Here is a 14,724-nt window from a genome sequence, read left to right as displayed (position 1 = left end):
TGCCAGGTCAAGGATCTGGCTCCCTATCTCTTCCCTCACCCAAGACCAAGTCACGGCGATCCATGCAATGGTCACCTCCAGGTTGGACTACTGTAACTTGCTCTACACTGGGCTTCCCTTGAGACTAATCCAGAAACTTCATTTGGTCCAGAATGCGGCACATTAATTTTTGTGCCATCAGTAATGGTCTATGAGTATAAACGGTGATTGATTTTAAATTGTTATTCAGTTTTAATTGGTTTACTGTATATTGATGTAGCCCATCCTCAGCCTGCTTGCAGGTATGGTGTGCTATAGTCCAATGATAAATAAATGGTTCAGTGGCAGAGCAGCTGCTGTGAATACAGAATTTTCTGGGTTCAGTCTTTCAGAAGGTTCAGGTAAAAGGCATCATCAAGCAAAAGGAAGACCACAACCAAGAAATCTGAAGAGACTGGGAAGGGCAGCCATGAAGGAGCTAGAAAAGATTCTTAAGAGTAAGGTTAAGATTCTTAAGTGTCACTGGCAGGGCTGTAGCCAGGATTTCATGTTTGGTGAGGCCCACAGCAGGATTTGTTTGGGGGTGCTGGGGGGCCACCCAGTTTGGTGGCCCTGGCTTTCAGCACTGTAAGCTGCCTTGAGCTCCACAAGCTAACCCCCTCCCCCTTTTGCTCTGCATTCTGTGTTAGGAAAGGGAAGAGAAAAAAGTGAAGAGACCAGCAGCAATGCTACTTCTTGTTCAGAGTGGCAGTCAGCAAAGGAGACAGATTGGAGGCCCTCCAATGGAGGGGCCATAAAGTTAGAAGGGGAGGGGTTGAAAGGATGGGCCTGGCCCCCTAGGCCCCACCGTAAGTATGGGCCTGGTCACTGGTGACAAAGATTAAGTTAATTCATGCCATAGTATTTGCCATTACTATGCACAAGGTGTGAAAGTTGGGCAATAAAGGAAGCTGAAAGGAAGAAAGCTGATTTATTTGAAATGTGTTGAAGGAGAGTTTTATGGACACTATGGACTGCGAAAAGGACAAATAAGTCGATTCTAGATTAAATCGAGCTTGAACTCTATAGAAGCTAAAATGACTAAACTGAAGAGATCGTAGTTTGATCACATCATGAGAAAACAAGAGTCACTGGAAAAAAATAATGCTAGACAAAGTTGAAAGCAACAGGAAAAGACCCAACACAAGATGAATTGACTCAAAGGAAACAGTAGTTTATAATAATAATAATAATAATAAATTTTATTTGTACCCCGCCCTCCCCCGCCGAAGCAGGCTCAGTTTGTCTGAGGCAAACCAATATTGCTAATCGGGCAAAAAACTTTACAAGGATTGGGTGTGTTTGGCTTTTTAAAAAAACATTTGCAGCAGATAAAAGGTTTTGTGGGTTTATATATTTGGGGGATTTATGTTCAAGTCTGGAAGCAGAAGTTGGTTCTTTATTTATTCTCAGTTGTCCACTTCCTCTTTGAAGGGCAAGAGACCCTTGGATACTGGTAAATAGGGAATCTGTATGGCACTGCAATATGACAAATGCTCCATTGTATCCAATACATCTACTTGGCCACAAGGCAGCTTGTCAGTGTGCTTGGCATAGACCAGTGCTGGAGCACCTGCACAAGATCTTTTAAATAAGAGATACTGGTTATGGAACTTGATACTTCCTGTGGACAGATTATGAACTCTACTGATAAGTTACCACCCTTCATTGCAGACTCCAGTCCTTTTGATGTAAGATGACAGACAATGTTTATTACAGTGTTCTTAAATTCACTACAACCATGTTGGAAAAGATCCATTCTGTTTGATTGCCCAGGTATTTTTCCCTGAAAGGATGAGGCAACTGAGTTTAAATACAATAGATGCTTTCCTACAGGTCTGAAACATTTTTAAGTCAGGAGAAACTAGACTGGGGTAAAATAGGAAATAGGATTTTATTATAATCATTTTAGGCAGTTTCTGCATACTACAGGCAGAACAACACTAGGTTAGTTAGGGAACGATTTCACAGCTTCATGCTTGAGAAAGGAGGGGATATTCTCGAACTTCTGGTATATACAGAACTATTTGGATCTCGCCCTCTCGTTGAAAGTAAGATTATAAATCTCCAGGTGATGCCTGGAGTTCTCCCAGAATTACAGCTGATCTCAAAGAGATCAATTCCCCTGGAGAACATGGCCACTTCAAAGGCATCAGGACTCCACTGAGCTCCCTCAGGTACCACTTCCAAATCACTTAACAATTTCCCAAGCTGGAGTTGGCAATTCTACCTGGGAGCACCCAAAGATTATTCTAAACATTATTTTTACTATGTACTGCCCAGGAACAACATAATGACAACAGATTCCCTATTTTTCATGTTGTGTTGTAGCTATGCCCACACTAGACTGCAAACAACTCTAAATAAGTAAATATGCCATGCAAATGTTATGCCTGCTCTATGGAAATCTTTCAAAACCATTCCACATAGCAGCAGTCTTCATAGAGTCAACTTGTGAAGTGTTAGCATATATAGTAGCAAATAGTTAAAAGGGAAATAAATATTGTATATGGAGTACCACTTCAAGAGTGCTTTTTGTTGTTGTTTAGCCCTCATTGGTGTAATCCTCTGCTTGGTTAGTGCCAGCATTTTAAAGTCACTGGGTAATGAGTCTTGACACATGTCCACCAGCGGACTCTGTTTTGAGAAATTCACAACAAAACTCAACAAGCCATTCAAAAACAAGCCAGGACATAAGCAGCATAAAAACAGAAACTGAGCAGCCTAAAATTATATTCATAAAAGGGCCTTCAGATTAGAAGCAGACCACAAAACACCTCTTAAAAGTTGGAAGTCCCTTGACAGGAGCTAAGCAACCCTCAAGAGCAAATGCATTCCAAAAGTGAGGTGCCACTACTGAAAAAGCCCTGTCTCTGGTTGCTACGCACCTTATCCCTCCAAGCAATGGGCGAAAAATGCAGGGCTCAAGCAGAGGACCTTAACCAGTACACTAAAAAGAGAGGAAAGAAGGATTCTTTCAAGTCCTTTTCTGCACTCTTCATGATCTTCTAGTGTTTAGGAATAGATAAGCTGTGGTGATTCTCTGTGTGCAAAAAGCTTGCCTCCCAGATGCAGCTACTACATGACCTACCCTGTGTATACTCACTGTACCTTGGCGCACACAGAGATATTTCAACATTTGGTCAATTAATCATTATGGATGTTTAAGAGAAGGTTCTCGGCCCCTCACAAAGATGCTAGCCCTGGGTCTGAGGCTAATGATTTCAGCCTCCCAAGCACCCTGGTAAAACCATCCTACACATATTCAAGCATGTAGTTAGGATCACCTTTTGGCTGTGATCACATGCACTAAATAATGCACTTTCAATCCACTTTCAATGCACTTTCCAACTGGATTTTACTGTGTGAACAGGCAAAATCCAGTTGGAAAGTGCATTATTTAGTGTGTGTGATCACAGCCATAGAGTGCTTTCAGAACTCTTCCTTCCCAAAGGCAAACTCATGAAACTCATACACACCACTTCAGGATTAGAATTTCCTCCTTTCATTTTAACACCACCTGCAGACAGAAAATGGCCAATAGCACCCACCAGTCATAACATTTATTTAGTTATTGATATGCCACTTTCCTTCCCAATGGGGACCCCAAAGTGGCTTCAAAAACAGTTCTGCATTTTATTTTCAATACAACTGCCCTGTGAAGCGAGGTAGGATGAGAAAAAACAATTGGCCCAAGGCCCACAAGCAAACTTCTACAGCAGAGCGAAGATCTGAATTTGGGTCTCCTAGATCCTAGTCTGACATGCTAATAACTATACCACACTGGCTAGATATTTCAGTGCCCAGTCCAGAGAAGAATGTGCAGTTTTCCCTAACCCTTTCCTACACCCACGGGGATCTGAGGAGAAATGAAGTTGAACCTTCTTCTGAAAAACTAATAAGCATTGATCTGAATTAGTTTTTTGCCTTCTATCTCCAACAAGGGACAGAGAGTTTTAAGTTTCTATCCTTGTTCAAATGTCTTAGCAAGACTGTTCCAACCCTGAGGCCTGTAAGAGTACTGCTTGAACTACCTAGATATGGCTCAGGTATAAACCCTTGGAAAGCTGGAAAGTCAAGCCTGAGACAACCTTTGCAGCAGAGATGGGGTCCTTTCCCCCCACTACCAATGCTCCTGCAACTTAAGGGAACCTATGGGACTGAGCTATTGACACAAAAGTCAACCCCTAGTGGAGAGCCAGCTTGGTGTAGTGGTTAAGTGTGCAGACTCTTAACTGGGAGAACTGGGTTTGAATCCCCACTCCTCCACTTGCAGCTGCTGGAATGGCCTTGGGTCAGCCAAAGCTCTGGCAGAGGTTGTCCTTGAAAGGGCAGCTGCTGTGAGAGCCCTCTCCAGCCCCACCCTCCCCACAGGGTGTCTGTTGTGGGGGAGGAAGGTAAAGGAGATTGTGAGCCACTCTGAGATTCTTTGGAGTGGAGGGCGGGATATACCGTAAATCCAATATCATCTTCTTCTTCAGTGGGTTTGTGTTCACCACTTGATTGTAGAATTGGGGCCACAGTTCAGTGGCATAGCCACTGCTTGGCATGCAGCAGGCCCCATGTTCAATCCCCAATGGCTCCAGATAAAATAATCAGATAAAAGGGGATGTGAAAGATGTTTGCCTGAGACCCTGGAGACCTGCTGCCAGTCAGAGCAGACAACACTGACTTTGAAGGTCTATCAAGGTAAGTTTTGTCTTAGTCTGACTCAGTATAAGATACCTTAATCAATGTGTGAAGGAAACATTACAGATCAACCCACTTTCATATTTCCCAATACAAGTTCAAACCCCAACACTGTTCAGTAAAGTCAATCCACACATTCAACTGGGAGCCCATGATGCACTGAGTAATCAAATCATGTGCACATGTGACTCTTGCAACCAGTGTTCCCTCTAAGCTGAGTTAGTGTGAGTTAGCTCATAATTCTTTAGCCTCCGGCTCACACATTTTTGTCTCAGCTCAGGGAAAATGGCCCTAGAGCAAACTAATTTATGCAGTAGCTCACAACTTTAATGCCAGAAGCTTACAACGTAGAATTTTTGTTCATAAGACTTCACAGCTTAGAAGGAACATTGCTGCAACTAACATTTTGAAAACAAAAGCATACCTTTAAATATATTGGCTGAATAAAGACATCAAAAGAGCACATGATTTGCATGTACAGAGTGCAGAAAGTAGAGAGAACTCTTTTTCTTCGACTCAGGAACTCCCAATGAAATGATGAACAATAGATCTGAGATAGACAAAAGGAAGAAAAATATAAAGGTAGTCCCCTGTGCAAGCACCAAATCATTACTGACCCATGGGTGACATCGTGATGATGTTTTCTTGGCAGACTTTTTGTTACAGGGTGATTTGCCATTGCCTTTCTCAGGCATCTATACTTTACCCCCAGCAAGCTGGGTACTCATTTTACGGACCTCAGAAGGATGGAAGTCTGAGTCAACATTGAGCCGGCTACCTGAACCCAGCTTCCACCAGGATCGAACTCAGGTTGTGACCAGATCTTGGACTGCAGTATAGCAGCTTACCATTCTGTGCCACAGGGCCCCTCTTAAGGATGTACTTCACTTAAACAGTAATGAAATTGTGAAGTTCACTGTCAGCAGATGCAGTGATGAGCACTAGCACTGATGGATCTAAAAGACAACTGGACAGATACATAAGGGATAGGTCCATCAACGGCAACTAACCATAATGACAAAGGGGAATCTCTGCATCTAGAGATCTCTCAACACCAGTGTTAAGAAGCAACATCAGAAGCGTCAGCTTCTGTGCCCAATTTGTTGGCCCTTTGGGGAAATTTGAAGCAAGTGAAGCAAGACACTGGACCACTAGCCCACCACTGATTCAGCAAAATTCATAGAAAGTTCCAGGATCTTGGTTTGTTGACTAGGGGAAAGGCCTTTCTCTGGTGAACTCTGCCGCAAGTCACAGCAGAATAGCCTGACTGTAAAAGGCAACGTCATATTTTAAAAGATTTCCCAGATCAACAAGCACGTCAAGCTTAAATGTTCACAACATGGTTCTTTGAACTTCATAATGCTGTTTTATGTAGCCACTCTTGAGATGGAGCTGCAACTTATTTTATTTTCAATCTTCTTTTCTAACACAAAATCAATCCATTTTTCAGCATGATTTTACTTCCAAAGTTATACTGTGTACACAAGACATGTACGGAAAGAGAGATTGCATGGGGGGGGGGAGTGTGTGTGTGTTTGAATAATAAGCCAGGTGTTTGAAGAAAAGACAAAAGCAGCAGCACAGTAGGGTGTTCTGACTCACAAATCTGTATTGAGAAAGAAGTATTCATGAAGAAAATTAATTTAAGAAGTATGTAGCTCAGGTTCTGAGCCCGTTAAGTCCTTTTAAAAAACAGATTAGTGATTCAAACTTTTTTTTATTCTAGCAATCTCTTAAACAATTAGTGCAGTAATTGGAAAAGGGACTCCAAGATTCAGATACAGATGGAGATAAAAGAGTTCTCCCCAGAGCTTTCTCTCAATTTTTTTCTTGTGGGCTGCAGAGACGCACCTGCCTTTACAATCCAGGGGGCCAAAGTGCTGGAGGAGGACACTGAATAGCACCCAAGAGTAATACCAGACAAATTACTTAATTCATGTAAAGCAGGCGTAATTGTATTGATCAGGAATGCATGAGCAATCCTTTTAGTGCATGTGGCTGTTACATGTAAAGCGACCACCTTGCAGATCACTCGGCCCAGATTGCATTATCTGTGGAAAAAGAATTGCCTGTGCTCTTAGTTAATAAAGTTTTAGTCTCTCCACTCTTTCAGCTAATATGTAGCCCAGTGTGATCTAGCACAAAGATGGCCAAGGGGTAGATTGGCCGGATTTGGATTGTGAATCAAAATCTTTTCTTTTTACACGTAGACATACAGACACATGCACACCTTCTAGACTCTGAGGCTTGAAATGTAGCCTCCATATAAAAGCATTGACAATCAAGACACTTCTATAACACTCCCCTTCTCACACCAGTCTTCCACCTCTAATAAAGTTTCTCTGCCTGAATGCTGTATTCATTGCTCTGCCAGAACTGCCTCACACTAATTTAAAAGCAAAGATTGACATTTGGACTAAAGATATAATAGAAAGACATCATTATTCCACGATGCATTCTCTAACAACAACTCAAAATGTTCTGTCATGGTGCAACTGCAGGCTGACCTAGTGTTAGAGATGCCAGTCTCCAAGGCTTTTTTTTTTAGAAAAAGCCCAGCAGGTACTCATTTGCATATTAGGCCACACACCCTGCCATTACGAGAAGTGACGTCACCCATTTAGTAGGTTACTTTCTGCATATTGACACAGAACAGTACAGTGCCATCAGCTGCATTTCATGGATGTGTGTTTTCACACAGCCCAATAAGAGACCTTATTTTGCCCCCCCAAAAAACATGGCTGGAGAGAGCGAGCCACGTGCAGTGGAATTGGCAGCAGCAGACCTAGCTTCTCCTGGGACAGGGCACTCATGAGCAGCTCCATGTCTCTCATTCTCTTCGTAAACTCGTTGAAGACTGGAGGTGGCAGAGAGGATGGAGTGCATGGTCTGGGAGTGCATGGCTACCTAGTGCCTCCCCTCTGCCAGAGACCATTTTTTGAGCTGGAGCTCTGGCCAAGCCAGCCAGAACTGCATTCCGGCACACTCCTACTAAAAAAAACCCCAACTCTGCCAGCCTCCAGGGGACCCGGGGAGCCCCCAGAATGACAGCTCATCTCCAGACTACAGAAATAAGTTCCCCTGGAGAAAATGAATGTTTCAGAAATGGACTCAATAGCATTTACTCCAGGGAGGTCCCTGCCTCCACAGGTTCCACCCTCAAATCTCCAGGAGTTTCCTAACCCAGATCCAGCAACCCTAACCCACCATCCACTGCCAGTGGCTGGGTGGGGGGGAACCTGGCAACCCCACCTAGTGTCCATATGTAGATGAAATGTGTCCACCACCATCACCACCACTCAGATTTAACTTTTAGAGACTTGGGGAAGGAAACACCTCTGAAGAATGTCCACTCTAGAAACTTCTTTAGGTGACATTTTAATAAGGCATCCCCCATGAAGTAAAAATTGGGACAATAGTTTACGAGGTTCAGGTACCTGAAAATTGGGACTGGCCCTGTTTAAGAGGGGCAGTTGGAGCATCATACAATAAAACCAATAATAATCGTTTAAAACAACGACGACAACACAGAAACTTTGAACATGGGAAATAACTTGAATAAGCCCCTAGCTTTCCAAAGGATGGTGGAATGGAACAGAAATTTGCTGATTCCTCTGGTGATTTTCTAAGAACTTGGTGCAATTCCCTGAGGTGGGAGTTCCACAGAAAGCATTTACCACTGAAAAAGAAAATTTCTAGTAGCTGCCAGTCTTATCTCACATAATGGCAGCACCCAAAGCCCCCACAAAATTGCAGAATCAAGTGGCAAAGCTTGTCTTGGAAGGTTCCACTTGGGGCTGTAAATGAGAGGAAATGGAATGCCATGCCTGAATGCAATGATGCACACACAGAAAGAATTCTCCAAAGGTAGAAAACAAGCATGTCACATAGAGGAATTTTTCCCAGCTATCCTTTCCCTATATGCAGGAACTTATTTTTCATTGAGAAAGCATTCAAACATGTGCATGCACCTTGCAGCCTGAAGTGATAGTAAAATGGCCCTTTGTATCCACCCTCTGTGGCTGTTGGTAGCTTTTTTATACCACAGAAAGATGCATAGCACATTACAGGCCTTCAACATTTGGCTGCTACCTCTCCAAATAACCAGTTCTTCTGGACATTTACAGTCTCTTATGGTTTTTATCCATGTATCATAACATGAACATAATGCTGATATGTATAAAGCTTTTTCCATGTGATCAGGAAGCCTGGTTTTTCAGAGTTCCCAGTCACATGGTGAGAGCCCAATGAATGTACATACTTGCACACCTGGAGGCTCTATGTAACGAATATCCAGAAGCAATGGGTAGAGCTTGGCACCATGACTCCATACTTAGAACACCTAAAAGGGTTCTTCTGACAGCAACACTAGATCGAGGAGAGCTTAATTTTGGAGATTAAATTCCATTGTCTTCAAATTGGATTGAATTCCATTGACTTTAGTAGGAAAGGGTTTAAGTCTCTTCCCTATTAAAAGCAACAGGACTTAAAAGTGCTTAACTTGAGCTGTGCCATGCCATCAGTTTCTGATAAGACAGAACTGCCACGGAGCCTCGGGGGGGCATAATGGCTATATTAAGATCCCAGAGACTCAGCTTCCAATCTCTTAGTGAGCCTAGGCCAATCACTCTCACAGCCTAACTTAGATGATTGGGTTGAGGGGGAGAACCACAGGTGTGACTCCAAGCTCTTCAGAGACAGTAGAGGAAAAGTGTACTAGATCAGTTGTACAACTATGATCCAAGACAGACTTCCATGAAATAGCAAGCCTACTTCATAGAACCTCTTGAGCCCTTTTTCTATCAATTTTGACACATTGGGTCACAAATTCTGATGCACAGACAGGGATAGGATAATCTGCACCATACTGACCCTCTTGAATTGTTAGTGAGCACAAAATCTACATGACAAGCAGAACTTTTTTGGTGTACAGCCAGTTTGGTGAAGTGGTTTAGTGTGTGGACTCTTATCTGGGAGAATCGGTTTGATTCCCCACTCTTCCACTTGCACCTGCTGGAATGCCCTTGGGTTAGCCATAGCTCTAGCAGAGGTTGTCCTTGAAAGGGCAGCAGCTGTGAGAGCCCTCTCAGCCCCACCCACCTCACAGGGTGTCTGTTGTGGGGGGAGAAGATGTAGGAGATTGTAAGCCGCTCTGAGTCTCTGATTCAGAGAGAAGGGCGGGGTATAAATCTGCAATTCTTCTTCTTTTGAGCAGGAACGCACAGGAATGCAGTTCCGGTTGGTTTGGCATCAAGGGGTGTGGCCTAATATGCAAATGAATTCCAGTGGGCTTTTTCTACCAAAAAACCCTGTGTGAAGCAATGGTGATGTCAGGGTGTGTGGCATAATATGCAAATGAGTTGCTGCTGGGCTTTTTCTAAAAAAAAAAAGCCTTGATGGCGAGTATCAAAATTAGAATCCTGCCCTGCAAAGTGGCATGGACTCATTGCCAAACTTGGGCATCAGAAAACAATATATATACTGAATATAAGCCAGGAAAAGAAATACTTCAGAAGCTGCCTTAACAGTAAACAGCCCTTAGAAAACTGATCCAAAACACTTGACATGGCTACAGACTTGGGAGGGTGAGAGACAACTTAACTGTCTGGACTGAATAGCCCAATGAGATTATTGTGAACTAAAGCAGAAGACAGCAAGACAGCTTGAATTACAGTTTCATCTTGTTCAAAAAAAAAGGGGGGTTTCTGGTAAAAATGTATTTAGGTGATCTGCTAAAGAAAGAAATATATTGCATTTTGTAAGCACCCCGTCACAGCAAGAGATTTTTGACAAAAGTTGACTTTCACACACAATTAAACAAAATAATTTCAGTTTTCTAGTTTCACTGAAGCTGATCCAGATGGTGCCTTATCGGCAGGCTTATTTTGTGCTGATCAAAAATCACAGGATTAATGTTTGTGGAAGAAGACAAGAAAGGACAGAATTATTCTAGCCTCATTTTCAAGAAGTGGAGAATGGGAAATGCGAGCCTGCTGCCAAAGACAGGGCTCCATGTTGATGTGCGAAATTGCTTCAAACAAGCTCACCAACAAGTGGTCAGACAAAAATCTCCCTTTGTGGTCTCTGATGAGAAATTAAAGAAACAAGGAAGTTCCTGCACTTGTACAGACCTTGGTCACCTAACAGCTGTAAAGATGTTAGAACAAAAATCAGAGTGATTTGCACACTGGATGCCATAGATCTATGTTCTGGGAACAACCCCGCAACAAGTGTTCCACAGTGAGAAGATCAGTACAAGTATAAAACAATCCCTGAAAAACTACTTGACCACCACTTTCACTCTTTTCCTGCAAGATGCAGCCACAGGTGAGTATTAGATGAGTCTTAAGCTCATGGGATACAGTAGTGAAGCCAAACAGGCCTCATCAGTGCTTTGCTGGAACTGACTGTACACCCTGGAATATGTCCCAGGCTACTTCCACCTGGTGATAATTCTCCATTGTACATTGACTGCAGCTGTATTTTCAGTGGCAACAGAGCATCCATATGGGCATTTGCCATGGGCTTTCCTTAGTCAACCCCATTCAGTCGCCATTCACTAGGGTTGCCAGGTCCAACTCAAGCAATATCTGGGGACTTTGAGGGTGGAGTCAGGAGCAAGTGTGACAAGCATGACTGCACTCTGAAGGGAGTTCTGGCAATCACATTTAAATGGACTGCATGTCTTTTAAATGCCTTCCCTCCATTAGGATATAATGAAGGATAAGGGTACCTTCTTTGGGGGCTCATAGAATTGGACCCCCTGGTCCAGTCTTTTTGAAACTTGGGGGTGGGGGGTTTTGAGGAGAGGCACTGGGTGCTATGCTGAAAATTTCATGTCTCTACCTCATAAAACATCCCCCCCCCCAAGCCCCAGATACCCACAGATCAATTTTCCATTATACCCTAGGGGAATTGGCCTCCTTAGGGTATAATCGAGTGCCCAACAGACATTTCTCCCACACACACAGACTTTCTGGGGAGGGCCTCCAAACCAGGGGATCCCCTACCCCCAACTGGGGATCGGCACCTCTACACATCACCAGTCAGTGATTGTGAATGTAGACAAAAAGCCCTCTGGTGATGGGGAGGGAAGCTATGAGGGATGATAGTTGTAGAATGAAGTCCGGGTTCAAAAATTCACATGCTCCTGTCTACACAATATGCAAACCTGAAATCCTTCCAGAAAAAGTGTAGCTAAGCAGATGTGGACGATAACAGCAAAGCAAGGGGGAAGCCAGAAAGTGCACAAATGGATGAAGTTGTGTTGGATGTTCTGAAAAAAGAACATTCCAATTTGGGAGCCAAAATGAACCAGAACATGTTTCATAGAAGCAGCCACAGAATCCCCTACAGTTAGGCTTGCAGTTACAATTACAGTCAGGAGAAAATGGCAGCATCAAAGGGAGAACTCAGAAGCATGATGTGCTGCTGAGGTCCCTCCCCTCTCCAAACACTACCCTCCTAGGCTTGCCAGCGCGCAGGTTCCAATGGGGGGTCCCCCAGTTTTGCAGGCTCCTCCTCGCTGCCAGCCAGCTGGCCAGTGGAGCAAAGCCCCACCCCAACACCCACCATGTGCCTTTAAATCTGTGCAAGCTTAAAATAAGCCTGCAAACTGCCTGTGTTTTGGACTGTGTATGTACCCTTAAATCCAAGCAAGAGGAAAGCTGAATGGACAGAGCAAGTAGGTGGGTCTTCCGAGTCAGTGGGTCTTCCGAGTCAGTGTGTGAAGTATGTGAGAAAGGAAGAGAAGCGAGCAGAGTTCCTCTGTTTGTTTGGAGGAAAACTCCACCCCCTAGACTGCTCTGCTTTCATTTTTCTGTTAGTCCAAAGAAGTTGGTTGAAATACAGCAGATGGTTACATTCAGCAACTCCCATGAATAAATTGCTCCAGTGAGATCACAAAAGTGTGTGCTTACTGTGTTTATTTTGGCTGCTTTGTGAGTGTGTGTGTGTGTTCACTTTCATTTAGTGGAAGTGCAGTTGCTGGGGGACAAGGAAATGAATCCTGTATTCAGGGGAACTGCACTGCTGTATTTTTATTTACTTTAGGGCAGCGGTGGCCAACGGTAGCTCTCCAGATGTTTTTTGCCTACAACTCCCATCAGCCCCAGCCATTGGCCACCCCTGCTTTAGGGAATAGGAAAGAGTGTGTGTGTGTTCACTGTCATTTAGTGGAAGTGCAGTTGCTGGGGGACAAGGAAATGAAGCCTGTATTCAGGGGAACTGCACTGCTGTATTTTTATTTACTTTAGGGAATGGGAAAGACTCTTGGTTCCACCCCCAAAGTCCTCAGATATTTTCTGAGTTGGACTTGGAACCGTACACTCTCCAAAAGATAGGTCCCCAAATCTCCAGGAATTTCTCAGCCCAGAGTTGGCAACCCTATCGATCATATGTTTTATAGCAGACAAAGAAGATGGAGAGCCTGGGGACTTCCTGGCTTATTTTCAGCACAAACTGCAGTTTGTTCATGATCTCTGAATGCAGATATGGGTCAGGTCCACAAATTTTTAGGTGCCAAACAAACTGGTTCAGTTTGGGAAGATCATTACATGGTAGAACAGCCCCTCCCCAACATGCTGGAGACACCAAACTCAAAGGGGTCTCTGGCTGGCTCTCCTGTACTTGGCCTCCAAGTTTAGAAATGAGTTATGGCTCCCTCAAAGATGTCCCTAGGAAAGTGCTTCTGGGGAAATGTCAGGTACCGGTTCAAAAGTGTATAGAATGGACCCCCTGCAAGCTATACACACCAAATGGACAGGAACCTCACTCTGCCACCTGTTGGGATAGAAGGGAGACAGTCTGTCTGGAAAGGCATCCATTCAGGAACTGCACAAACTGCTTGAATGTTCATGGAAAGTTCATACCAGTTGACCTGCCACAAACTTCAGTTTGCAAACTACAAACTGGCCAAAATTCATCACAAAAGTTGGTTCATGAGACAGTTTGTGCCCATCCCTACACACAGCATTCAATACAAGTGCTGAAAACCTGTTAAAAATCTGGTAGCATTCATCCCCACGATAAGTTCCTACTGTTGTGTTTACTTGGAAGTAAGCCTTGTTCAGTAAAAGCCCTGCTTCTCATACATTTGCCCCTTTAAAAACTTACTTCCCACCTGGTTCTTTTGCTCCATGCTTAATTAAGAACCCATTGCTGTGAGCAGGAAGTCATCAGTTCCTTTTTCCGGGGGAGGGCCTTAATTACTCCTTTCTTCCCCTTTGCAGCATCAGTGATTGTTCATTTTTTATCATAATCACACAATTATGAAATTACAATAATGAATTTTTTAATGAGCACACTTCGCAGCTAAGAGAAATGCAGTAATTAAAACCTCCTCCTCCTCCCCCGGAAAAGGAATAGATTGGAAATACATTCATGTATGCTGGGGCACCAGAGTGAACAGGAAGTAATTAATTAAGCACAAGGAGACTTGGAAGCTGCTTTAAAACAGAGGTGAGGAGGGTTTAAATGGATGGAGTAAAGCTGCAAAATATGCTTGCTAATATTTTAAATTTTTCATTATTGTAATTGTGTAATTTTTTTTTCCTGATCATAATGAGCAATCAGATTTGCAGCAAAGGATAAGAAAAGGAGTTGTTAAAGCCTCTTCCCTATTTCCCTCTGGAAAGAAACCCATTCTTGGTCACCAGCACCGCCAAGACGTCATCGCAGAGCTGGGTGTAGACATGTCAGCCTTTAGCTGGGACCTGAGGATCCTCTGAAATTGCAGCTCATCTCCAGACTACAGAGATCAGTTCCTCTGGAGAGAAGGGTGGACTCTATGGCATTGGACCTCAGTGTCCTCCCCAGGCTCTATCCCCAAATCTCCAGGACATTCCCAAACTGGATCTAGGATCCCTAACCCCCATTCTCTGCCAGCACCTTGGGGGACCTGGCAATCCTAACTAGACACATTGCAAAGCAGAAGTAACAAGGGACAATAGCTCTGACATTCCTCAGTAAAAAAATTTCAGTCAATATGTGGTTGGCTGGCACCGCAATTGCATTTCT

The sequence above is a fragment of the Heteronotia binoei genome, chromosome 11, assembly GCF_032191835.1.
Source record: "Heteronotia binoei isolate CCM8104 ecotype False Entrance Well chromosome 11, APGP_CSIRO_Hbin_v1, whole genome shotgun sequence".
NCBI classification, from domain to species: Eukaryota; Metazoa; Chordata; class Lepidosauria; order Squamata; family Gekkonidae; genus Heteronotia; species Heteronotia binoei.
This window is presented reverse-complemented; position numbering follows the sequence as displayed.